Raw genomic sequence first — 11,496 nt, 5'->3', positions numbered from 1 at the left:
TTAAACCAAGTTGCTAATTAATAGGAACACATGATAATTGGGCTTATGAAAATGGGGTGGAACTGGTGTGGACTTTATAGTTTTAAGGACTTTCATTATCAGCGTGTCAAATATGAAGTTAAGTTACATTTTATTTTTTCTTTGAAGACTGAAGACTGTGTGATTGGTATAAAGTGGCACATCACACGGTATACTTTGCATGCCGCCTATTCCCCAAAGAGGCACCCATTCAAGAGCTGCACTATCTTAAAACATGCAAAACAAGGGCCTAACTGAATGTGCTACATCCAATCAAACTTCCACATATACGTATATAGAGTGGATAATATAGTCCACATATGGCCGACATAATCGGAAAACCGCAAACTATTATTATTACATATCATACAAAGTTTTCGCGCCTAAACAAAAATACAAGGACACAAGTACAAATTCATTTTGTCTCTTTTCCGCATCATTGATCATTTTTAAAGGGTTTACAGAGCTGCCAACTACCCTGGAATTTAAGGAGTTTACTCGGAAATGCAAGGCAAACTACGGACAACCTCCCTAATCTCCAGAAATCCTCCAAAAAATGTCACTTTCATTTTTTTTGGAAGCACCCACTTCGGAAAATGCCTTGAAATGTATACCATTGCTATGGCTTCCGCCATGTTGAATCAACTACACAGTAAACTGGAAAAATTCGGTAACACGAGTGTATTGTGAATCATCCAAGTTACAAGTTGTGATGAATGATTTTATTTTGACTTCAGCGCATATCAATTTTACATGAATCGCATTCTCTCTGGATATACTAAAACAAAAAAATAAATAAATAAAATAAAATCAGACATAGGCATTGTCGTCATCATTGACCTGACAAAAAGCCTAATTGTCATCATACCCAGCTGCGTATGACGGAATTGATATACTACGGAAATGGGACAAAATGACTCCTGAAACGGGGTCGAGGGAGGTTGTCAGCTCTGGGTTAAGTTGGTAGTATTTTTGATGACTGCGGAAGGAATTAAATAATTTACGTATAAAGTACTGCTCTACTTGGGAGATATGCAAGTTTTGAAAAATCAAAGTTACTAAAAAGTCCTGGAACCAATTAATTTGCCAAGTATAGGTAGCACTGTATACATATAATTGATGGTCTCAAACTGACATTTTCAGCAAGTAATTCATTCGTGGCATCCTAAACATCTGCCAGTGTGCTGCACTGCAATGGTAGCACTTGACTGCTCATGACTTGTGATTGGAAATTTCAACCAGAGGACAAAGAGGTGAAGTGACAATGAGGCACAGGGACACAAGGAGAGAATGAAAGCAGAGAATTGTAGTACACTCCTGTGGCTCATCATCGCCATCTATTTCAGCTCGGCAATATATCTGTTGGAGACTTCATCGCCATCCCAAGGTAGAGCCTTCTATTCATAATGGGCCATTTAGAGTAAATAGCTCCAGATCATCAGCATAGTCACCATTATCAAAGATATATAACCACACGCACGACTACTGAGCTATCACCAGCATACTGACTGTTTATAATATGTTGGTGATAATGTGTGAGCGATGTGAGTGTGTGCTTGTTTCCAGAAATGGCTGATGGGGAAAAATAAACATATACTTGCAATAAAGAGGAAAAAGCAATTTCACTAGCGACATTCGCATCTGGTTGAACAAAGTTTGTTTTCCACACTATATTGCCCTATTCAGTCATTAATTTTCGGTAGTGCTTATCCTCACAAGAGTTGCTGGGGTGCTGGAGCCTATCCCAGCAAACTACGGGAATCAAGCAGGGGCACCATGAATCAGTGGCCAGCCAATCGTAGGGCACAAAGAGACGGACAAGAATTCACACTCACACTTATACTACGGGCAATTTACTGTTCAACCAGCCTCTAATAGGCATGTTTTTGGGATGTGGGAAGAATCTTCAGTACCCGTGAAAAACCCACACTAGCCTGGAGAGAAAAAGCAAACTCCACAAAGGTAGACCGACCTAGATTTGAACCCAGGACCCCAACTGGGGATTGAACCCTCAATATCAGAACCGTGAGGCGGACGTGCTCACCAATCGGCCAACTGGCAGCCTTAGAGCCATATTGTTTAACTTAATTAAATGACCTATCATCATCTAAACACAACATTAACACTGTTTTTTTAATCTATATACCCAAATGCTTATAGATGGGCAAATGTGGGTATAGGTTATAAAACATCAACAATGTATATGTCCTATAACTGGTCATCTATGTCTGGGTATATGGCCTGAGTGTATGAGCTAAGTGAGCATGGGTTATAATGGGTCAAACCACCTTAATTCCAGTACGGGTTACATGTGGGCTAGGTGGGCAGGGGCTAAAAGTGGTAAATCATGTTTTGTTCCTGTATAGTTCTGTCTAGGGTGAACTAATTTCAGTTCACCTTTGGTTTATCTGGGGCATCCACTAGACTACAGTGCAGATTATTATTGAAATTGGACCACATCTCTATGCTGCCTGGTAACCAATTCTCCTTTTTGTCAAACCTGTTTTAAAATGCCAATTAACTTGATGCAGAAACTCCTAGGTCTAGATTTTGCACAAACAAAAACAAAAAAAAAAGTGCTGCAATAGCAAGAAGACTAAACTTGTGAGAAGCATTGTCTTTTTAAGAAGCGCTTTAGTCGTTACAGTCCAACATTCCATGTTACTACACACATTCATTCATTCATTTTCTGAACCGCTTATTTTCACTAGGGTCGTGGGGGTGCTGGAGCCTATTCCACAAGTTTTTGGAATATGGGAGGAAACCGGATTACCCGGGGAGAAAATCCAAACTCTCTTCCGGTTCTGGCGTCCTGGATTTGAACCCAGGACGCCAGAACCGTGAGGTTGACACACTAACCACTCATCCTCTGGGCCGCCCTTATAACACACATCAATCAAATAAAACTCACATGACTATATTGTCTCATAATGTACAACAAATCCAACCATAACTATTAGATGTCCTGATCAACTGCATCATATATTTACCACTTTTACATTTGTGTTTATCCAGTAAAAAAAAATGATGACTCATTGATTTGTCCATACTTAGCAACTATAAGTAATAAAATGTATTACAGTACACCCTCATATTGATTTATATGTGTTCCATATTAGTATAATTTCATGCATATTACATGTGTAGGTATTGCATCATTTAGTGATGGTCACATTTAATTGGGGACAGCATAAAATGAAAAAATGAAAAATGAAAATCAGACATAGGCATTGTCGTCATCATTGACTTGACAAAAAAGCCTAGTAGTCATCATACCCTCAGCAGCGTATGACGAAATTGTATAGTGCTTCTCCACAAGTTCGTCTTCCCAGGCCAGACACATTTATGACATTTATTTATGACATATTCATACTTGTTAGCTCTCCGCCTTGAGCGCCATTTTCCGGCGACTACAAGTTGCCTCACCGATGCCAACAAGAATAAGATGGATCACTTACCTCTGTCTTTATACTTACCCTCCCTCAGTCATCCTGTGGAAGGTAGATCTGCACCAAACAACCTTCCTGTTTCTTCAATTCGACTTGACTTAATTTCATAGTAGGGATATGTGTAGTCGTCACGTCACGTGTTGCTGCAGGTTCAGAGACCTGATGGCAGTTGGGAAGAAGCTGTCCTTGAGCCTGTTTGTCCGTGCTTTGTAGGACCTGTAGCGTCTGCCAGATGGAAGCAACTGGAACAGGCCGTGTCCAGGGTGGTATGGGTCTCCAACAATGGACCCGGCTCTTCTGAGGTATCGGGGGTTGGCAATGTCTTCTAGCGATGGCAGAGAGCAGCCGACGATCTTCTGGGCAGTGTTTATCACTCTCTGTATGGCTTTTTTGTCTGCTGTCGTGCTTCCGGTATACCACACTGTGATGCCGTAAGTCAGGATGCTCTCCACAGTGGCTCTGTAGAAGGTTGCCAGAAGCTTGGTGTCCAACTTGTCCCTTCTCAGTACCCTGAGGAAGTGGAGTCGTTTCTGGGCCTTCTTCACTAACACTGTGGTGTTTGTGGACCAGGAGAGCCTATCCGTGACGTGGACTCCCAGGAATTTGAACGATTGGACCCTGTCTACACATACTCCGTTAATGAGGAGTGGGGCCAGGTCTGTGCTGCGCTTGCGAAAGTCCAAGATTATTTCTTTAGTCTTTGCGGTATTCAGTGTAAGATTGTTCGCCGAGCACCAAGAAGACAGTTTGTCGACCTCGTCTCTGTAAGCTGACTCATCCCCGCCAGAGATGAGTCCGATCACAGTGGTGTCATCGGCGAATTTGATGATAGAGTTTGACTGGTGGGCTGGTGTGCAGTCGTATGTGTACAGGGAGTACAGGAGAGGACTCAGTACACAGCCTTGTGGTGAGCCTGTGTTTAGTGTGATGGAAATGAAATGTGATGGAAATGTGATGAAATGGAGGATTAGTTTTGATAAATTATTCTGTAGCGACAGCTGTTCAAAACATATGTAAGCCAAATGTAATGTGAAGGAATCAGCTTCAACATTGTGGCATGTGTATACTTCTACTGTGTCCTTCATTAGAAATGTAATAAATTATGCCATGTAGCATTTCAGTGATTACTATTTAATAGAGTAGCATAATTAAAATTCAAGCTTTAGGCATGTTTTTGCATTGATATATGTATCTGCTGTACATCTGTGGATTCACACATTATACACACACACGCACGCACACACACACGCACGCACACACACACACACACACACACACACACACACACACACACACACACACACACACACACACACACACACACACACACACACACACACACACACACACACACACACACACACACACACACACACACACACACACACACACACACACACACACACACACACACACAAACACACACACATACACACACACACACGAGGGAGTGAGGATGGTGTGTGGGACAGCCTGAGGCAATATGTACCATGGTGAACAGCGAAACCAACCTTTTTCCATCAGAAAACCATTTTAGCTAAAATTGATAATAGTAAAAATATATTTTGGTACAAAGAATCAGTAGAAGTGCAATGCCCCAAAATTCTTAATGAGATGTCCGACTTTTTCTGCTTTCAGAAAGAATGTCCAAATGATGTGTCCATGATAATAAAATAATATTTATCTTCATGTTCAACATAGTGTAACGTAATCTCAAATGTCTTTAGTTATAACTCGGAAATGCAAGTACAGCGTTTACTGTTGAAGAGATCATCATCAGAGACACTATCTCATCTTTAAAGTCAACTCAGTCTTCCTTCTAGTCCAATGGTCAAATCAAATTCTTTTATCATCAATGCTTGCATAGTTTCAATACCACGAGGAATCATTCCTGGTTTGAAATTCTGACGGTGATCCCTCGCAATAACACGGTATACTTTACACGGTTTTGCTACTTCACGGATTTGCATTGTGATTTGTGTTCTGCATCCTGATGGCTAAAAGGTCACTTTGCTTCTTCTCTGCCTGTGCGTTTATAATGTTGCAGTTTATTATGTACACGTATGTAAAACAGTTTGTCCAATTTACTTTATGTACATGCAAATCCCTTGCAATTTCGAGTTTCTCGAAAACCCATAATGTTGACAAAATGATCTGGACCAACAAAAGAACCTACTTTTTGGGCCCGGCCGCAGCAGAAGAAGCTTTTTATAGCAGATAGAGTTAAACTCCTGGACATGAGAAGGAAGGGTAATATGTCGGCTTTACGGAATTAATGAATCGTCCTTCTCGCTTCTGTTGACATTGATAATTCTAATTATTATTTGACAGTACAAAAGTCATTTGTTCAAAAAATATTTCTAAAGTTCAGTACTTTTATTTGTGAAACAAATGATAGAGCCTGTAAAATTGTTTGTTCGTTCTTTTCAATGTATGCTAGAGTATTTAATTGTATAATGAAAAAAATAAATGTTTCTACTTCACGGATTTTGACTGTCATGGATTCTTTTTGGAATGTAACCATCGTGAAAAACAAGGGTATACTGTATATAAAATCACCATTGCAAGAGGTTGGACAAGTTTCAGTTTACATTTATAATATTTATAAAGCAATTGTTGATGGACTATATGTTTGCAATATATAAATAAAAATACAGCACTGTGATTAGCAGAGTGGAGAAAAAGACAACCTCAAAATGTGATTTAAATTGTTCTTCCAACTTTTGGCTCGAACCTTTGACCTGCCCTTGACTTAAAACATGGTTGACTGATGACCAGTCCAGGGTGTATGTACTCTGCCGTTCACCAAAAGTCAGTTAGGATAGGCGGCCGCAGCACTCATGTTGATATGCGGTACCGAAGATGAATGAATGAAAATCCAAAGAGCAGAACATTGTACAGAATCATTAGCAAATTGTTCAAAGAAATGTGAAATTACTTTTTGATGTGCACATGAGACACAATGTTCAAGATTTAACAATTTTGAGAATTTCAATTCTGAACTATGAAAAGCGACTAAGAAAAATTGTAATACCTAATTAGTTCCCCACTAGATATTATAAACACTGCTTTCACACTTACCCTTTCTGACCAATCTTGACTCTTCCTATCATATTGGTTACTAGGTGTGCCCATGTGGTGTTCTATCAGTAAGAACAGTGTGAAAGAACTTGCAATGCTACTTATAGCTAGTTAGCATATTAATATTCAATCAATATTTCATATCCATTCTACAATATTGTATTCTATATGTATATGTTCTTCTTTTTCTTTCCCATCAGACCTTTTTCCGCCCCTCTGCATTTTTGTTCAATAAATCACACGATCTGAATGACCACAAAGGGAGAATAACAAACTCCCCAGTGGGACAGTAAACTTTTACCATTCTGCGTGTCCAAGCATCTTAACAGGACATAATAATAAATAAATAATTTATCTATTCATGGTTAAGCAGTAGTGATGGATGTTATGATTATTTCATCTGACCGATGTCTGTATATTAAGACTGTGATGCTAATAAACGTGCAGATGCTGAAAAATGAACACGACACTAGCAAGTAGTACTGAAACTGTTTTTAGATGAGGAGACGTCAAAAAATGTGGGACCTATGAAGAGGCACATGCCACTGCAAACGGAAGCATACATGGTGCCATCAATAAAGCTCCAGACAAAAAGAGATGTCAGGAGAAAAACAGATGACATCTTCTCACACCAACCTCCACAGGTGTAAAAGTTAATGAATAGAACATCTTCATTGAGCATTTGAAATCTACAGAGGGTCAGTAGTCTCTGACTAAACTGTGGCTCTACTCTAGAAGAAAGAAAAACATTGAGGGCCCCTCGCAGCCTCGACCAAAACTCCATCACTCACTCGGAGATGAATCTGAAATAGGTAGAATGGGGGTGATGAGAGGAGGTTAGAGAAAAGAGAGTGGTGGAGAGAAATACATTTGCAACGTTAGCGCCACATGATTGAGCAACAGCCACGCAGGGCGATGAGGGTGTCGGAAGACAGAAAAATAGAGTGGCTGTTAGTCAAGGTGTCTCAATGCATATTCCATTCATCTCCTGCACTCCACTATTCCTCACCACATCAGATAGCAAGTACCTGACGAAAAACGAAGGGAGATTGCGCAGTAGATCAAAAGGTGCGGATGCAGTTTAGATAAGTCGACCCCCAATTCGGATACACTTCATCTGTCTCAAATGACGGCTCATTTCTCTTGTCAAGGTAAAGGTGATATTTATAGTTGTTGATTAGGTTGTGTGGAGAGACCCAGTTTACCTTCAATACACTTTGACTGCCTTACTCCAAGATAAAAGTATTTGTTTTAAGAAAACCTTTGGGAATTCCCATTTTCATGGAATAATTTCACTGTTGACATTCCAACCGTCTTGAGTCTCTTCAATCTCAAACTTTTTTGGACGATTATCGCTGATAATAGCACTGAAAATATGATCACTCTCTTTATTATTTCTACATCTATTTCTAGCACAACCATTGAATGAGTTAAGTAGAGTTAATACTAATTATTGTTAATTCAAAAGGGAGTAAAATCTGGAATTATCTTGTTTTTTTGTCACCAGAACAATTAATTGTTTTGGTTCTTTGCATGTGAAAACTTAACTGGTCAGACACTGATAATTTTTTTACTTTTTCACCAAAAGGAAAATTTCCCCCCTGCTTATGAAGGCTCACATGAGGCTGTTTAGTGGGGCAAAACACAAAAAGCAGACTCTTGAGGCGTGGAGTCTCTTGCTACTACAGCATAATGTCAATGGCAAACACTCAATGTAGGGAACACACCGCCAAACAGCGAAACAATTTGTTTAATCATAAAGTGCATTTACATAAGGCAACGGCTGCATAAATGAATGCATAATTGAACAGGTTAATGCATAATGTAGCACTCCCGCGGGACAATAAATAAAGTGCCTTTTGAAAACGTGTGAGACAGGCGAGGAGGGGGAGCAAAAGAGTGCGAGAGAGACAAAAGTACCCGCCGAGCGTCAGACAAAACATGAAACACTAGACAATGCCAAGGCCACCGAGTGAGAGTGAGAGGAGGAAAATAGAAAGGAATATGGTAGGATATATAAGTAAAAAGGGTGAAGTCATGCTAAGAGGATTTGGAGACATGCTTGGCTTCTTCCAATAATCTGTCTATTAACACCAACGTATTTGAGGCTCTCATGAGCATGGCGGAGACAATAATAGTGACAACCTCACACACAACTTACTTCAATTTAATGCTGCATATACTCGCTGTTTATCCTCCCTTTTCAACAACCGTTCTGTATATTTTAAATCGTATTAAATCAACCTTGTTTGCATTTGCTAAACTGCACAAGTTCAAATTGCAATTTTTGATCCTGCCATGGCATGCTTTGAGTACGCTTAAAGCCACAATAAAAATATTGTTTCTGGGTGGTTTAGGGATCACATTAGAGTAGTGAGGAAGAAGTATCCTGGAAAAAAAACAATAGATTCAAATAAAAGCAGTGGGAGAAGGCAAATACAAGACAAAGAAAAAAATATGCAGCATTAAACTACCATGACACTCAAAGGGGCATGCAAGCGGAAATATTGAGGAATTTGATTTCGTGTCCCAAGCTTTTATAGAACCCGAGGCAGAATTTGATTTTGGGTTCTCCTCCCACTGTAGCTGCCCTCACCCCTCCCCTTCTGCTTAACATTGAACGATATAACTGTTACTTCTTTATGATATTGCATTTTTGTTTGCATCTTTTTAAATTTCTTTAGCAAACTTAAATCCTGACACATTTTCACTGTTTACTTTTTGGTCTGATCAAACTGGCTGTTCTTTGATTTGATGGCAGAGGAAATGCTTAATACAACCCAAACCAGAGGTTCAAAATAATGGCAAAGTACAAACAATTCAAAAAATGCTCATATGAATGACCTCTGCCAACATACATCTCCATCCAGGTGGACATTGCTGATGTTGCCAACTCTATCTTGAAATATTTACAATTTGACCTGTACTGTTTCAAGACATCATGAATTCACCTAAATTTAACTATGCACATTCAACCTTTTTGATTTCTTAAATCTTAAATATCGTTTTTACTATGTGAAATAGTCATAGATATTTCAAAGTGAAAAAAAATAGATTTACATTGCAATTGGAGTTAAGGGAGTTATACAATACATATCTATAAAAACAAACATTCATTCATTTTCGGACCTGCTCACAGGGATCGCATGGGGTGCTAGAGCCTATCTGAGCTGACTTAGGGCGGACATGAGGCGGGCGACACCCTAAATTGGTGGCCAGCGAATTGCAGGGCACAAGGAAACGGACAACCATTCACACTCATATCTAGGAACAATTTAGAGTGTTTAACCATGGTTTTGTTTTTGAAATGTGGGAAGAAACTGGACTACCCAGATAAAACCCACACAAGCCTGGCATTCAAACTCCAAAATGAAGTGAATCTATCCTTTGAAATGGTAAAAAAAGAGAAAAAAAACATAAATAGATGGATCCTGATCACAGGTGGTTCACAGAGACAGCCGAATTTCAACCTCCCCCATTCTACAACCAGACCCCCTTCATCCCTCGTGTCCTCTAGATCCCTTGCTTTATTCCCCCAGAAGGATAATTGCTTCACTATAAACCAAAATTGGTTCAATTTGTTATGTGCATACAATGCGTGATGGTAACTCTTAGAAAGATGGAAAATTCAGAAATTTTAGATCTGTGCTGAATTGTTTAAAACACTTTTTACGAATATCAGCAACACGATGAATGCTTTTTGCTTGAAATGATCTGAACTCTGACATCCAAGTAAAACAGATTTTTGTTTGTATATGCATTGTTTCAATAAGAAAATCCATCCATATTAAATTTCTGCATTGAGCTACCTTTCAAAGCATGTTATTTTCACGATTCTACAGCCTGAGTGTTGCGGGCGAATCGGTGTGCACAAGCTGTCAGTTTAGATTGGAGCATTTAAGCAATAATGTGTCACACCTGATTATGGGTACGTGTTAGCGACTTTATCTCCTCAATGCCGTGAACGAGGGACAGCCAACCCATCAGCCAAGGGTGGACGGCTGGTGACAGCGCTGCGACCTCTGATGACGCCCTCCATTTTGTGAAGCAACGACTCGCGCAGATTACCTCCGGCGCCATCTTCTTACTCTGTATGCTAATAAAAAAAAGAAAGAGACGTAATGAGAAATGAGTGGCAGATAAAAAAAATGAACGCAAAAGAAGGGACAAAGAGAAAATGGAGAGAAAAGGCAAAAAAAGGAATGCAAAGCGTGTGATGGTTTGGTTGAAAGACTTAAAGGTGGAAACAAAAAGGGGGAGGGCAAATGTTGTGCACGTGAGGAGAGAATAAAAACAAATATAATAGACTGGGAAAGGAACAAAAGCAGACTAATGAAGGTCATGTCCGGTTATTTTTGGGGCTAGCTAGGATAGAATTTTAAGAGGAAAGGTAAGTGATGTAGCTATGAAATGATAAATGTGTTTGTGTACGTGTCTTTGGTTGTGTAAGAGAGAGATAGACAATGACAAATTAGGGTTGGAGGAAAGGGAAAAAGAGGACATTGAGACTAGTTGAATTTCAAATGGGACAACCTTACTGCCAGAGCTGCCAACTTCTCCGGAATTTCTGGAGTTTACCCCGACAAGCAACGGAAACTCCGGAACTCCGGACAACCTCCCTAAACTTCGTAAAAAAAAGGTCATTTTCTTTGAATCAACCATTTCAGAATAGTAACACATTTCCAATTTAAAGAAATTCACATCTTGGCTACAGATTCCGCATCTTTCTTCCGGATTTGATACAACTGCACTGTAAACCGGATGAATTCGGTAACACGACTACATTGTGAATCATTTAAGTTACAAGTTCTGACAAATGATTTGGTTTGTATGACTTCAACGTGACAATCAATTCCAAATGCATAAGTAGCCTCTATCGCTTTAACATTTTTGTTTTTGCCTTTTTCATACGGGAAGTAAGCATTAGACTAAACCACCAGTGTTTTGT

The sequence above is a fragment of the Stigmatopora nigra genome, chromosome 16 (genome assembly GCF_051989575.1).
Source record: "Stigmatopora nigra isolate UIUO_SnigA chromosome 16, RoL_Snig_1.1, whole genome shotgun sequence".
NCBI lineage: Eukaryota > Metazoa > Chordata > Actinopteri > Syngnathiformes > Syngnathidae > Stigmatopora > Stigmatopora nigra.
Note: the sequence above shows the minus strand (reverse complement) of the source record.